This window comes from Neofelis nebulosa, chromosome 1, assembly GCF_028018385.1.
Source record: "Neofelis nebulosa isolate mNeoNeb1 chromosome 1, mNeoNeb1.pri, whole genome shotgun sequence".
Lineage (NCBI taxonomy): Eukaryota > Metazoa > Chordata > Mammalia > Carnivora > Felidae > Neofelis > Neofelis nebulosa.
Genome location: NC_080782.1, coordinates 237,792,727 through 237,807,034, shown reverse-complemented (window position 1 = coordinate 237,807,034; position 14,308 = coordinate 237,792,727). Strand labels below are relative to the sequence as shown.

The 14,308-nt window shown below is 48.7% G+C and overlaps 1 long non-coding RNA gene across 1 annotated transcript; it reads left to right on the top strand.

The window, feature by feature from the left end:
* Positions 1-229: 229 nt before the first annotated feature.
* LOC131488026 (uncharacterized) lies at positions 230-7,681 on the top strand. Its single transcript, XR_009250056.1, has 2 exons — positions 230-942; positions 4,657-7,681. It is a non-coding gene; the product is annotated as an uncharacterized LOC131488026 (long non-coding RNA).
* Positions 7,682-14,308: the final 6,627 nt, after the last annotated feature.

Sequence of the window (14,308 nt, the reverse complement as noted above, 5' to 3'; positions counted from 1 at the left end):
TCCCTCTCTCTGTGCAGTCCCCTGCTCCAATACATGGCCCTGAAATTCTGGCCACCTTAGCTTCTACGTGTATTTTATTTTATTTTATTTTATTTTATTTTATTTTATTTTATTTTAGAGAGAGAGGGCTAGCACGAGAGAGTGGAGGGGGGGGCAGAGGGAAAGAGAGAGAGAGAGAGTGGGAAAGAGAACCCCACTGCTCAGCAATTCTGAACCCCATTCTGCTCCATTGCTCAGCACAGAACCTGACATGGGGCTCGACCCACAACCCTGGGACCAAGACCTGAGCCGAAATCAAGAGTCAAATGCTCAACCGACTGAGCCACACAAGCGCCCCTGTAGCCACCTTAGCTTCTATGCAGTGCAGGTTCTATCTGCTTAACACACACCAACGCCAATAGACTGTATTTGGAGCTCCCTTTCTTGTGTTGGAAACTGCTTTCAAGCAGTAAGCTCACACAAGAGTAAAACTCACTTTGTGCTGCCTGTTATCTGATGTCTGAAAAACACATTTTTAAATATATTTGGTCCAATTTTCAAATTGTTTAAGGAGGAGGGGTCTCTAACGGTTCTTCGGTTCGAGCCCTACGTTAGGCTCTGTGCTGACAGCACGGAGGCTGCTTGGGATTCTCTCCCTCTCTCTCTCTGTCCCTCCCCTGCTCTCTCTTGCTGTCTCAAAATAAATACAATTAATGGGCATTGAGGAGGGCCCTTGTTGGGATGAGCACTGGGTATGGTAGGTAAGCCAATTTGACAGTAAATTATATTAAGATAAATAAGTAAGTAAATAAATAAACTTAAATTTTAAAAATTTGTTTAAGGAGGAAGGGCAAATCTGGTCCTATTGTTCCATCGTGGCTGGAAGCAGAAGTCACAGCTGGAGACAGTTTGGTAGATGGAGAAAACATTGAGCAGATTCACAAGATTTATTAGAATTGTGATGTAAGTGAGTTCGATATTGACAAGACAGTCAATACATTTTCCTAAAACTTGTGTACGTGTCCAAACATCTGGTTTGGCAATCTGGTATATAATGTGATCCTCTGGTTTCCCAATGAGAAGATGAAAAAAAGAAAAGGATAGATAGTAGATAGATAGATAGATAGATAGATAGATAGATGATAGAGACAGATAGAAAAATAGATGATAGATAGGCAGGCAGACAGACAATAGACAGACAGACATAGATATCCTTTAAGAGATGGAGATGGAATTAACTACATATACTTATAAGGTTCAATTTAGTTACAAATATTTAAAACTACACATTACATAAACTAACATTATTTTAGAATATTGCCTCTTCTCACTAGAAGGAAATTATCCATTCTCTCATATGCATCTTTGACTTGATGAGCAATTTTGTCACTGCTATAATTTCTTTTTAAGTTATCTAAACATCATTTTTATGTCACTTGAAATTGTATGAGATACTGGGGCGCCTGGGTGGCTCAGTCGGTTAAGCGTCCGACTACAGCTCAGGTCACGATCTCGCAGTCTGTGAGTTCGAGCCCCACGTCGGGCTCTGTGCTGACGGCTCGGAGCCTGGAGCCTGTTTCCGATTCTGTGTCTCCCTCTCTCTCTGCCCCTCCCCTGTTCATGCTCTGTCTCTCTCTGTCCCAAAAATAAATAAACGTTAAAAAAAAAAAAAAAAAAAGAAATTGTATGAGATACAGCATTTTTTTTTCTTTTTTATGTATATCACTCTCACTGGAAATTTTCCCTGGGCCACAAGTATTCATTCACATCACGGGAAATGGCTTGTCTGGCACTTATTTTTGTTTATTTGTTTTTTTTTTTTTTGTTTGTTTTGTTTTTTTTAATTTTTTTTTTTCAACGTTTTTAATTTATTTTTGGGACAGAGAGAGACAGAGCATGAACGGGGGAGGGGCAGAGAGGGAGACACAGAATCGGAAACAGGCTCCAGGCTCCGAGCCATCAGCCCAGAGCCTGACGCGGGGCTCGAACTCACAGACCGCGAGATCGTGACCTGGCTGAAGTCGGACGCTTAACCGACTGCGCCACCCAGGCGCCCTGTTTGTTTGTTTTTATTCAGCAGTCACCACATGCAAAATACTTTGTGGCTTTTGTAAGTGATTTTTATAAGACTTATTTACAGTATATCCAATAATTCTAACTGGGTGTGTCAGACCCCCAAAGATAATCACTAAATACTAAACTTGGTCAATTGCTTTGTCTCTGTTTTTAAAAATCCATTCCATCAGGTGACCTCTCTAATCATCCCAAACTAGCATTTTAAGATCATTTTAATATTTTTTTAACGTTTATTTATTTTTGAGACAGAGAGAGACAGAGCATGAATGGGGGAGGGACAGAGAGAGAGGGAGACACAGAATCCAAAACAGGCTCTAGGCTCTGAGCCATCAGCCCAGAGCCCGATGCGGGGCTTGAACTCACGGACCGCGAGATCGTGACCTGAGCTGAAGTCGGACGCTTAACCAACTGAGCCACCCAGGCGCCCCGAGATCATTTTAAACTAGAGTTGCAAGATAAAAAATACAGGTGTCCACTTAAATTTGAATTTTAGATAAACAGTAAATTTTAGTATAAATTGCCCCAAATATTGTATGAAACCTACATGCATTACCAAAAAAAAGGTAATTTGTCTGAAATTCCAATTTAACTGGTCATACAGAATGTCCACCTGAAATAAAAATACAGACTTTTATTGGCTAAATCTGGCAATTCTATTTTATTTTCTTTTTTTTTTATTTATTTATTTTTTTGGGACAGAGAGAGACAGAGCATGAACGGGGGAGGGGCAGAGAGAGAGGGAGACACAGAATCGGAAACAGGCTCCAGGCTCCGAGCCATCAGCCCAGAGCCTGACGCGGGGCTCGAACTCACAGACCGCGAGATCGTGACCTGGCTGAAGTCGGACGCTTAACCGACTGCGCCACCCAGGCGCCCCTCTATTTTATTTTCTTTATCAATTTTTTTTAAATTGAGTATAGTTAACACACAATGTTACATTAGTTTCAGTTGTTAGACGTGGTGATTTGACAATGGTACACTTTATGCCGTACTTAGGACAAGTGTAGGTACCAGGCATCCCATACAACAGTACTCCAATGTCATAGACTACGTTCCCTATGTTGTGCATTTCATCTTCCTGACTTATTCATTCTATAACTGGAAGCCTGTACCTCCCACTCCCCTTCACCCATTTTGCCCATCCCCCCACCCCTGGCAAACATCAGTCTGTTCTCTGCATTTATAGGTCTGTTTCTGCTTTTTTGTTTGTTCATTTGTTTTGTTTTGTTTTTTAGATTCTACATGTGAGTTAAATCATATGTGATATTTCTCTTTCTCTAACTTACTTCACTTAGCATAATACCCTCTAGGTCCATCCATGTTATTGCAAATGGTAAGATCTCATTCTTTTTTATGGCCAAATGACATCCCATTATACACACACACACACACACACACACACACACACACACACCACATCTTTATCCATTCATCTATTGATGATACAACCCTGTTTTGGATCCAGGTCCTCCTTGGAAAATCTTTATAAGATGTTGCTTATCAGATGATTCCTTCTCTTTTGAGTGATAATATTGAAAAACCATCTCGCTTTATATTTGGGCATAAACAATAATTTTCACCATCATTTTCTTCCTAAGTACTAATATCATAAGCACTCTAGACTCTTTCCAAGCATTTTCCCTTGGTGGGGGGTAGAAATTAATTCAGAGAACCAAATATTAGAAGACTGTGTTCACCCATTTTCTGAATATTCCACCAGAACCCACATGACTAATTAAAGTACTACAATATTCATGAACACAGGTTTGGGCTAGGTGAGTGCGTTCATTTTTCTTTTCACGTTTTCAGGTTTATTTTCTCTGAGATTTCGGAATACCAGAATTTTTCAGAGGTAAATGTTATCTTTAACATCACTATCCTGATCCCCCCCCCCCCCGCCAGATTGCAGGTATCCCCTAAGCCACACACACTTGTGAGGCAATTTAGATGGCAAATGGTTGTATCTGTGAAGAAATCTAGGATTAAAGAATTCCTTCGGTCAAAATGACTTTTAAAAAAAAGTGTTAAGGAGTGAACAAAACTAATCGTATTTTCTTCATTTGTTCTTAGCATAGTAACAATAATGCTTTCATTTCCCCCTGCTGTATCATTTAGAAAGAGTAATTCAATTTACCTCACTACTGTGGAATCCTGGTGGGGTGTCACATCTTTAATAACTTAACTTGTTCTGTCACTTTATTAAGTTAAGGGGGAAAAATAACATTTGCTACTTTGGATCCTGTTTTAGAATCCATGAAAAAGTGTTAAGTTCCTTTGTGCCTCCTGAATATCCTCAGTTAATACCAAATTGTACCCAGCTTGAAGCATTTCCTGTGATTCAGAAAAGCATTTTTGTTCTGTCCCCAAGGATACAAATTGGAAACAAAGTGATTAAACAAAACAAAACAAAACAAAAAAACTTGGAAGTAACACAATAAAACATCCCTAAGAGGCATGAGAATCTTACATCAAGCCGTTGGTAAGTTTCGAATCCTGCCCAGATGTGCTGAAAATATCCTTCGCGCACAGTGAAAATCTCCACTGCCCTCTTTAAATCAGTGATTTTCTCTTTCTTTCTTTCCTCTTCCCTTTTTGACACAGATGACTTTGCTGTTCTGGGGGAAATCAGAGTGCTCCCTGCCTCTGAGGCCGATGCACTGAGGAGGTCAAGGGAGCTTGCTCCAGCAACTTCTTCACACCCGGCTTAGAAGGAGTTTCTCCCAGCACATTCCTATCCCTAAAGAACACCCTTGCTTCCCATTCCAGAACAATGCTTTCTCTGCCAGCCAGCCTGTTGATACTAACCAGAGCTTGACCAGCCCCTGCAACCCAGTTCCTTACCCGGACTTTTACATTTCACGTGTGCTAAGTCGAGCATCCTTAAAGAGAGATTTAAAAAAAAAAAATTTTTTTTTTAATGTGTATTTATTTTTGAATGAGAGAGAGAGTCAAGAGTGAGAGCAGGAGAGGCAGAGAGAGTTGTCACCGCAGAGCCCGAAGCGGGGCTGGAACCCACAAACCTTGAGATCATGACCTGAGCCAAAGTCAGATGCTTAACCGACTGAACCACCCAGGCACCCCAAAGAGAGATTTTTTTAAAAACATTATTGATGCAACAAATGGCATTTCCTTCAGGCTTTTCTTTTTCCATTTTTTTTTTTAATGTTTATTGATTATTTTTGAGAGAGACAGAGAGAGTAAGAGCAGGGGAAGGGCAGAGAGAGACGGAGACACAGAATCCGAAGCAGGCTCCAGGCTCCGAGCTGTCAGCCCAGAGCCTGACGTGGGGCTCGAACCCACAAACCGTGAGATCATGACCTGAGCCGAAGTCGGATGCTTAACCGACTGAGCCACCCAGGCGCCCCAAAGAGAGATTTTTTTTTAAAACATTATTAATTCAACAAATGGCATTTCCTTCAGGCTTTTGTTTTTCCATTCTTTTTTTATTTAAAAAAAAATTTTTTTTTAACGTTTATTTTATTTTTGAGACAGAGAGAGACAGAGCATGAACGGGGGAGGGACAGAGAGAGAGGGAGACACAGAATCGGAAGCAGGCTCCAGGCTCCGAGCCATCAGCCCAGAGCCCGACGCGGGGCTCGAACTCACGGACCGTGAGATCGTGACCTGAGCTGAAGTCGGACGCTTAACCGACTGAGCCACCCAGGCGCCCCTGTTTTTCCATTCTTAAAGGCAAGCACCCTCGGAACCAAAGTGTTTACAGTATTCTCTCTCATCCAGTAATTACCAAGCCAGCTTCAAGAGATGCCCGGCAGTCTCGGTCTTCCTTTACAGCTTGATTTCTTTCACTGCATTTTCTACTGAATGATGATGTGTGGTTTCTGAAAACGGACCATTCACTCCTTGCCCGAGGAAATGGCATGTTCTGGAGAAGAAGTGTGGAAGACAGAGACCCAGACTGATTTCCGACCTAAGCTGGGCTCTTGGGGCAGCACTGGGGCACAAATCAGTCTGCTTCCCTGTGGCTCAGGGTCAGCGGGGGGACCAGATCCAAACAGGCAGGCTCGGGGCTGGCACCTTTCCAGAGTTCCAGGAGCCATCTGCGGGGGTGAGCGGAGTCTTCTAGAGGGTCTGGGATGGGACTCACGTGAGCTCACGACACCCCCTTTCTACTGCCATTACCCGCCCACCCTCTGTGAGCTTCATAGGAGCAGGAACCGGCCTTACGTACCTCCCCACTGGCGCGGCGGCCGGCAGAGCGGTCCCTTGATGGTTAAGCGTAGGTTAAACTGCTTCATCCGGGAAGACGATGTTTAGGGCTACAGTTTCCAGTTGGCTTTTCCTCAACTCCCAGCCGAGAGCAGAACGGGAGGGGGGATGGCAGGAGGAGACAGTGGCGTGGCACCGAAACTTCAACGAAGTCAAAGGTCTTAACTTTAACGGTTATTTGAAGTAGGTCTGGACTGCTTTTTCTTTTCCTGGGCGGAGCTGCTTAGCCATTTCAATGTTTGATATCTGCTAAAAGCATTGAACGTTTTTAAGCACAATTACTTGCCCTAACGTGGCCCGGAAAGAAAGAAGTAGGAACGGGATTTCCCTGACTCCTGCCCCCTCACAGAGCTCTGGACCACACAGGTGCCCTTTGATCTGCCGACCTTCGAACGTGTTGGGTTTCTTGGGTTACAAAAAAGAGCATTTTGCTCCCTCTGCATCCACGACCTTCTTCCTTCCTTCCTTTCAATCCCGTGATACCAGGGCGTTTGAATGGAAGTGGGAAGGAAACATGCGACCAACTCTGTGCTTGCAATAAGGACCTTGAAGTGACCCGGAGGCCAGTGTCACCATCCTTCCCATTTTTCCTGCCGACCTTTCTGTCGCTTACCGGGTGCCAGGCCACCACGTCCCCAGTCCCGCTCCTATCACGGGAGTAACAGTATCAAGGGTAGGAAACATGTCCCCCTGTGTCCCAACCACCAGCTCACTTGCCTGTATCCTCACTAACTCGGGTCTCCGTAAGTGAGCTCGGCGCCTAGCACTCTATAAGCACGTAATACGTTCCGTGAAGACAAGGGGTGAGTCCTTAAATTTCCTAAGTGCTTTCTATATGTCAGCCCCCACCTCACCATCTGTCTTAATCCTCCCCACAATCTTAGGGCACAGACGTTATTATTATTACTCCCGTTCGCCACACGACGAGGCTGGTGCTTAAGAGGTTTGCATCTTGCCCAAGACGCACAGCTCTCAGGCAGAGCCGGGATTCAATTTCGGCCTCTCTTCCCCTACAGCTTTCGTCTTTACCTCCACAGTGGATCAGTGAGCCCACGATGCCCCCATTAAGTCCCGGAGGGAGGCAGGAAGGGGAGCAGCGATTGGGACAAAGCCGATGCTGAGGGTGGCAGAGGGGAGACCGTCAGAAGTTGGGGCTGGATGTGGACCTACCCGCCTGGAAGACTGCTCCCCTCTTGACTTTCCAGTTACGTAGAAAATAAATATCCTTGGGGCGCCTGGGTGGCTCAGTCGGGTAAGCATCTGCCTTTGGCCCAGGTCATGATCTCATGGTTCGTGAGTTGAAGCCCCGCATCCGGCTCTGTGCTGACAGCACGGAGCTCATGTCAGATCCTCTGTCCCCTTCTCACTCTGCCCCTACCCAGCTCTCTCTCTCTCTCTCTGTCTCTCAAAAATAAATAAACTTAAAAAAAAAAAAAAAAAGGAAAGAAATGTCCTTACTCTTTAAGCCATTTTGAGTTGATTGTTTTTGCTCTTTGCGATGAAAAATACTCATCGATACACTGGACGAACTACGTCTGGGATTCTTCACCCACTACTGCTCTTTCTGCTTACTAATTATTTACTGATATGCTTCTTTTCTATGGGAACATGTTCTTTAATGAAAATTGTAATCGCTATTTATCGTGTACCAGTTGGAGATCAAGCTACATCCACCAATTAGGTTTCTGAAGATTAAAAATGTGTTCACATGCCTTTGTGTTTTGTTTTGTTTTTTTTTGTCAGTTTTCTTTTTCCATCATTTAACGTCTGTGTTTATTTCATGCCCCTAAGAGTTTATGCCAGCGTCTGGCTCTTCATGGAGAAAGAGGTAACACTGATTTCTTGGTGGTGCATTGCAAGCATAACCCTCTGATCACAAAGCCCTTTATCACCCATTCCCAAGCTAATTGATTTCTTTGAGAGCCGAACAATCCCAGCCTTGTGGGAAGAGAGTCTCCCACATTCGGAGAGCAGTGGCTGGTTTAGAAACGCTCTGTCTTTGTCCCAGACGAAGTCTCTTCCGCATCCATGATTACGTCTAAATGATGCTCTTATCCTTAAACAGAGCCCACTTTCTCAGTCCACCAGGAAGCGCCAATTTGTTTAACAGCCTCAGGGACTGCAGGAAGCGGCGGTCCACAGGCCAATCGCACAGCCAGGTGAGCCGCCACCGAGCTCTGGCTTGGGAGAAAGCGGCTTTAAAGGCTGAAAGGGTTTGGTGTCATGCCAACCTGTTTACTAAAGCATCTGCACAGCCTGCCTGGGAAACTGGACGGGCAGGCGATGCTGAATGCTTCCAAATGGGGACACTTGAGGTAGCTGTAATTGTCCCAGCCAGGGGGGACAATCATGAGGGGACAGTGCCCATGGTGTGCGTGACCTCGATGGATGCAGGCCTTCGCAGCAACCACAGCACTCAGGGGTGGACCAAGGATTAATGAGAATGACTGTGTATGTCTGCTGGGTAGGTGGGTGGAGAAAGATGGTCTGATAATATTCTAAGTCCGCTAAACCGGCTTCTTAGAGAAGTATCATTAGACTTCCTTTCCCCAAAGTGAGAATTTTTATAATTCAGGCATCCCGTTGGTAAACACGGGGGCTTCAAGAAACAAGCCCACCTCGGGGGCTGGGAAGCCTTGGAGCAGAGTCTCAGCTTCTGAGATGCCTTCAAAGGAGTCCTACACATCCGGGACCGGATCCCACTCAGCCCCCGGAGAGTGACAGGATGGCACCCTGAGCTCCCTCCTTCACTAAGTGCCCCTCCTGGTTTGTTCCACTTGTATTTCCCAACCCCCCCCCCCCCCCCCCCGCCACTGTGACGGGCACAATCATATTGCATTGTATCTGTGCAGGCAGGATAAAGTCATTAATTTGTTCAACGGTGAACATTTAAAATATGTCAATATTTTTGTAACTGCTTTGGCATCTCTTTATTTGTTAATATATCGGGTGATTTGAAAAAAAAGGATGTGTATGTGGGGGGGGGGGGGGGTTGGTCCTGGACTTTTTCAACCTCAGAGAGCTTCTGCCCCGCCTGGATATCAAGGGTCCTCAGGTGGAAGGGGGCCTTGCTTCTCCAAGTGTGGCCCCTGGGCCAGGACATCTGCATCACCTGGAACTTGTGCAACACACAGAACCTGCCTTTCAGCAAGGTCGCCAGGTGATTTCTAAGCACTCTGAAAGTTCCAGAAGCACAGCCGTAGGCAAGACAAGGAGAAAGTGAGTCAACAACCATAGGCTCTGGCCTGATGACAGCACCCCGTCCTCCGTCTCCGGGCGCCCTGTGTCAGGCACAGTCTTCAGCTCAGCTCCGAGGGCTCTGTCACCTTTGCTGCTGCGTTTGGGGTTAAGGAGTGAGCACCTTCCGATGCGAGGCCCGGAGCTCCCCCGGAGGAAGGGGAAGGTCCCGCAGCTGGGACCGTACTCAATTACCACCAGCATCTTTTAAATCTCGTCAACAAAAAATTTATGGACGTTAGTTTTCTTTTTTGTTTCACGAATCAAACTTACAGAGACAAAGTAGAAGGGCGGTTGCCAGGGGCTGGGGGAAGAAGGGGACTCGGGAGTTGGTGTTTAACGGGGACGGAGCGTCGGTTTGGGAAGATTACCTGGACGTGGATGGTGGTGATGGTTGCTCAAGGAAAATGTCCTTAATGTCCCTGGAATGCATATTTAGAAATGGTTGATCGTAAATCTTACGTATTCTACCACAAAAAAACGAAACAGTCTGGAGATCAATCAGTGGGACCCCCTGGCCGATTGCCCGCAGGGGTGGGGGCCGAGAAAGAGAGGGAGGCCCAGACAGCGCTCCCCCAGAGGCTGCAGAACATTCCCACAGCCACCTGCAGCAGGTCTCCTGCCCCCCCAGAAATGCCAGCGCCCCTGGGCGAAGCGACGGAAGCGCGGCGCTGCCGTGGTCAGCGTGGCCTGTGCGGGCTGGGGCCCACTCGTGGCCCCGCGCAGAGTCAGACGCCCCCTGCCCCGTGAGCCCTCGAGAAGGCGCCGCCCTCCACTGCAGAGAGAACGGGGCAGGTCTGTGTGCAGAGCTGCGCGCAGGGGCAGGAGGCTGGCTCCACGCGTGGCCCCAGGGCCTCCGTGACCCGGGCCCACGTCCCCAGACGATACCGGCCCTCAGCCACACACGCCTGCGCCTGTCCTGCTCCCAGGCTCGGGCCTCCCCAGGGAAGGGGCAGGGGCACGAAGTGAAGGGCAGGGTCCACCAGACTGGGCAGGAGATCAGGGAAGGAACGTGGTCCTTCCTCAGGGAGCAAGGCCACCGGGCAAGGCCAAACCCAGGGCCTGGGCCCCTCTACCCGCGCTGACTCCCATCGGCCCGTATCCAGGAGATGCGATGATGAATAAAGAAAGCCTAATTCCATATGGAGTTGGGAAGCAACAAAGGGAGGGCTCTCACGCACTACCACTTGTGGCAGCTTACCATACAAGCCGGGGCAGAAAGGATTTTCTTCTCGCCTGGCAACAACCCAGCCAATGAGAAGCCTCCACAACCCAGCCAATGAGAAACTGCCACAACCCAGCCACTGAGAAGCCTCCATAACTCAGCCAATGAAAAGCTGCCACAAGGCAGCCAATGAGAAGCCGTCACAACCGGAACTGTAGATCTCCTCCAACGAACTTTTGTTTGGAACAACCCTGCCTAATGCCTTCCTTTCCTCTAGGAGAGGACCTTCTCCTCCTTTGTTCTCGGACGTGCCCATGGTTTGCCATGGTTTGCACGTCCTGAATTGCAGTTTCTCTGCTATTCCTGAATAATCTCATTTTTGCTGGTTAAATAACTGGCCGTTTTATTTTTATGGTTGACAGTGGTGAGGCAGCTCCAAGACAGATGTGTGACCTTCAGACGAGAGGCGGCCTTGGAAGTGGGTTCCCAGGCTCCTGCGTCCGGGCTGCAGTGAGGACCTCGCTAAGCAGGAGGCCAGGGCTCCAGGTGACCCATTTCCTCTTTTGTGCCAGTAACTCTCATTCCACAGCGTCCTCCGAAGCTGTCCTTGAACACCAGCCCGGGAACGGGGAAACGTGCGGTGGGTGGAATTGCTGAGCCCCTGAGACGCAGGGGCCAGAGGACCAGCGGCAAAGCCTCTACTCTGATTCTTACGGGCCAGAACACGGTTGCCGAACCGAGGCTTCCAGAACAGTGAGACAAATACCACCTCTGTGTTTGGACAGTGCTCTACGCTGCTGTGCTGTCTGAAGGTGACAAGAATTGGGTAAATAACTCGAGGATGTTTCCAGCTGCTCAGGCATATTTCAGGCATATGAAGAATCTTTCAGATCGTCTTCTGTGTGGGCGAATTGGGTCATGGGGAGAACCCTTTCGTGTCACCCTCAGGGCCATGGGCAAGACCCAGTGGTTCAAGTCAAAGAATGAAATGCTCAGTTCCCGTCATGGCCCAGGCTCTCAGCCCTCACGTGTCCTGCGTCCTCAGCCTTCTCCCACCCACTGTTTCCTGGGTGCTCTGGGTTCTCATGAAACCATTTATTGGCTTGGCTTCCTGAGTAAATAAAAGATCACAGCATAACGCACTTTCCGGCAGGTCTGGTTGGTTCCGTGGAGCCTGACGGGACAAAGGGATTGCTTTGGGCCAGGCCGGGCGGGTAGCTGCTGAGTCCGGCCAAACCAGCGACCACAGCGTCCCTCAACACACCAGGCTCCCTCAGGGATCTGTCCTTTCACACACACAGTCCGTTTGCCCAGCCTGCTCACCCCTCAACCCTTCCTCTTGGCCTTGCAAACTCCCGGTCAAGCTTTAAAACACTTCCGGTCTCTTCTGTTTGCAATCCTTCCAGGCCACCGTCCTGTTGCCGACGGCACCCCTCGTGGATTGTAATTGTTCATAGGCTTTGCCTGTCTGCCAGACCGTGAGCAATCTGTGGGTAGTCAAACCTGCTTCTTGGGGGCGGGGAGGGGGTGGCGGTTAGGTCTGGAATGGACAGGGTATCATTCTTCTGCTCCCATGACGCGCAAACCCTGAGGCTCTTAGCCAGGCAATTTCAAGGACACCGTGATGGCCACTGAAGGGTGAGGCTGGCCTCTCTGAATTACCTGAGGCTCCCGGCTCAGTTCAGTAGGCCGGGGCGGCCTGGAGCAGCGCCAGGAGGGGCCCAGGAGAGAAGGGGCCTGTGGGAAGGACTCAGAGGAAACGCGGTACACAGAAGAGGTCACGAATGAATGTTTCCCTTAGGAGCTGGCACCTCGTAGGGAGGGAGCTGCCTTTGGGAAACCGCCCGTTGAAAGGCCCTTGGGTGGAAGGTGAGGCGGAGGCCACGGAGGGAGGGCAGGGTGTGGAGAGGCAGGAGGGAAGGCAGGCTAGGGAAGCAACTCGGGGGGAAGCTGTAATCAGCCCCTGTGATGGGGGAGCGCAAAGCCAGTTAAGGACTAAGATGCTTAAGTTTGCAATAGCACTGATGTCAGTTAAACCTCTTCTCTGGCTTCCCGCCACCCCAGTGGGGTGTGTGTGTGTGTGTGTGTGTGTGTCCAGGAAGGTAGGAGAAGAGTTTCCCTCCTGGGCCTGGAAGCAGGAGCTTAGAGGCCAGAGGCACCCCGGCACCCCGTCTCTCTGTACCCTCAAGGGCTTCCCAGAAGCTGGAAGTCTAAAGCAGGGGTTCTCACCCCCAACTGTACACGATAATCGCCCACAAAGCAGGTCTGAAAATGCAATGCCTGGCGTTCACTCTCCCCTCAGAGTCTGGCCTCAGCTGTGTGATGGGGAGCCCAAGCATGGGTGCATTCGAAAATGCTCCCCAAGTTGTTCAAATGGGCACAAGGGTTGAGGACCACTGATCTGAGGGAGTGACTCAAGAAGGGGGTGGGGGTGGGGGCGCCTGGATGGCTCAGTTGGTTAAGCATCCAACTCGTGGTGTCGGCTCAGGTCATGATCTCACGGTTCGTGAATTTGAGCCCCATGTCTGGCCCTGCGCTGACAGGCTTGGGACTGTGTCTCTTTTCCTCTCCCTCTGCCCCTTACCTGCTCGCTCTCTCAAAATAAATAAGCTTTAAAAAAAACGAAGGGAGGGGTTCCGTGAGGCCTCCAAATGGGGAGTGGGAAGCAGGGTAGGGGGCTCAGGGAGGCAGAGAGCTGGCCATCCCCGAGGAAGGAATTTCTGGGGACGTGCAGGGACCAGGGGACCCAGCACTCAAAAGGCTATCAGTGATAGCCTCTGTGTCTCCAGCTCCAGCCCTGTGTCTGCAGGCTGCTAAGGGAGCTCAAGTGCTGACTCATTGAAACTGTGCAGCATCACATAAAGTAGCTGTGAGCTCCCCTGTTGTAGATAAGGACAGAGGAGCGTGGAGAGATGGCACCCGGCACCCAGGTTGGTTAACTGCAGGGCGGGGATTTCAGCCCAGTCTTCTACCTGCCCTGGGCGCCCGCTGCCCACCCTGCAGAGCCGACACAAGGGAGCTGGGCCAGATCCTACTTTTCCGCTGTTGCCCAAAGCTCTGGTCTTGGTGTTATCTTTTCTGTGGCCTTAAAACGATCGCTATGTTCAGTCTGTATTCTAGTTCATGGAAATGAGAATAGAATCTTGGTTGCATAAGGCTATAAATCTTGTGCTGTTCACTCCTAATTGTGCTTGGGGCGGGGGGCGGGGGGCATAGACATTCCAATACGTAAAATTCACAAACAGTCACCGAATGTAGGAATTGCCAGGGACTCTATTGGCAGACCTCTCCAGACCCTGGAGTTCACAAACACTAAACAAAACGGGGCTAAGAGGGCGCCAAAGAAAAGAAGTGAATGGTTTGAATCAAGTTCCCAGTCCCCAACCCAAAGATTTGGATTCCAGGCTGCACTCAAGAATCTATTATTAAATTCCCCTCATGATTCTGATGCTCTAAGACTTGGGAACCAGTGTTGGGCATGGCCCCGTGAACTGGAGAATCAAGCTTTGCATCCCATAAGCCGGTGGCCTAGACTACACAGAGAAGAGGAAAGAGCCCCCACTGGGAGCCAGGACTCTGAATTCCAGTTTGCTTGTACTGGGTGGACACGCTAACAGTCACCAG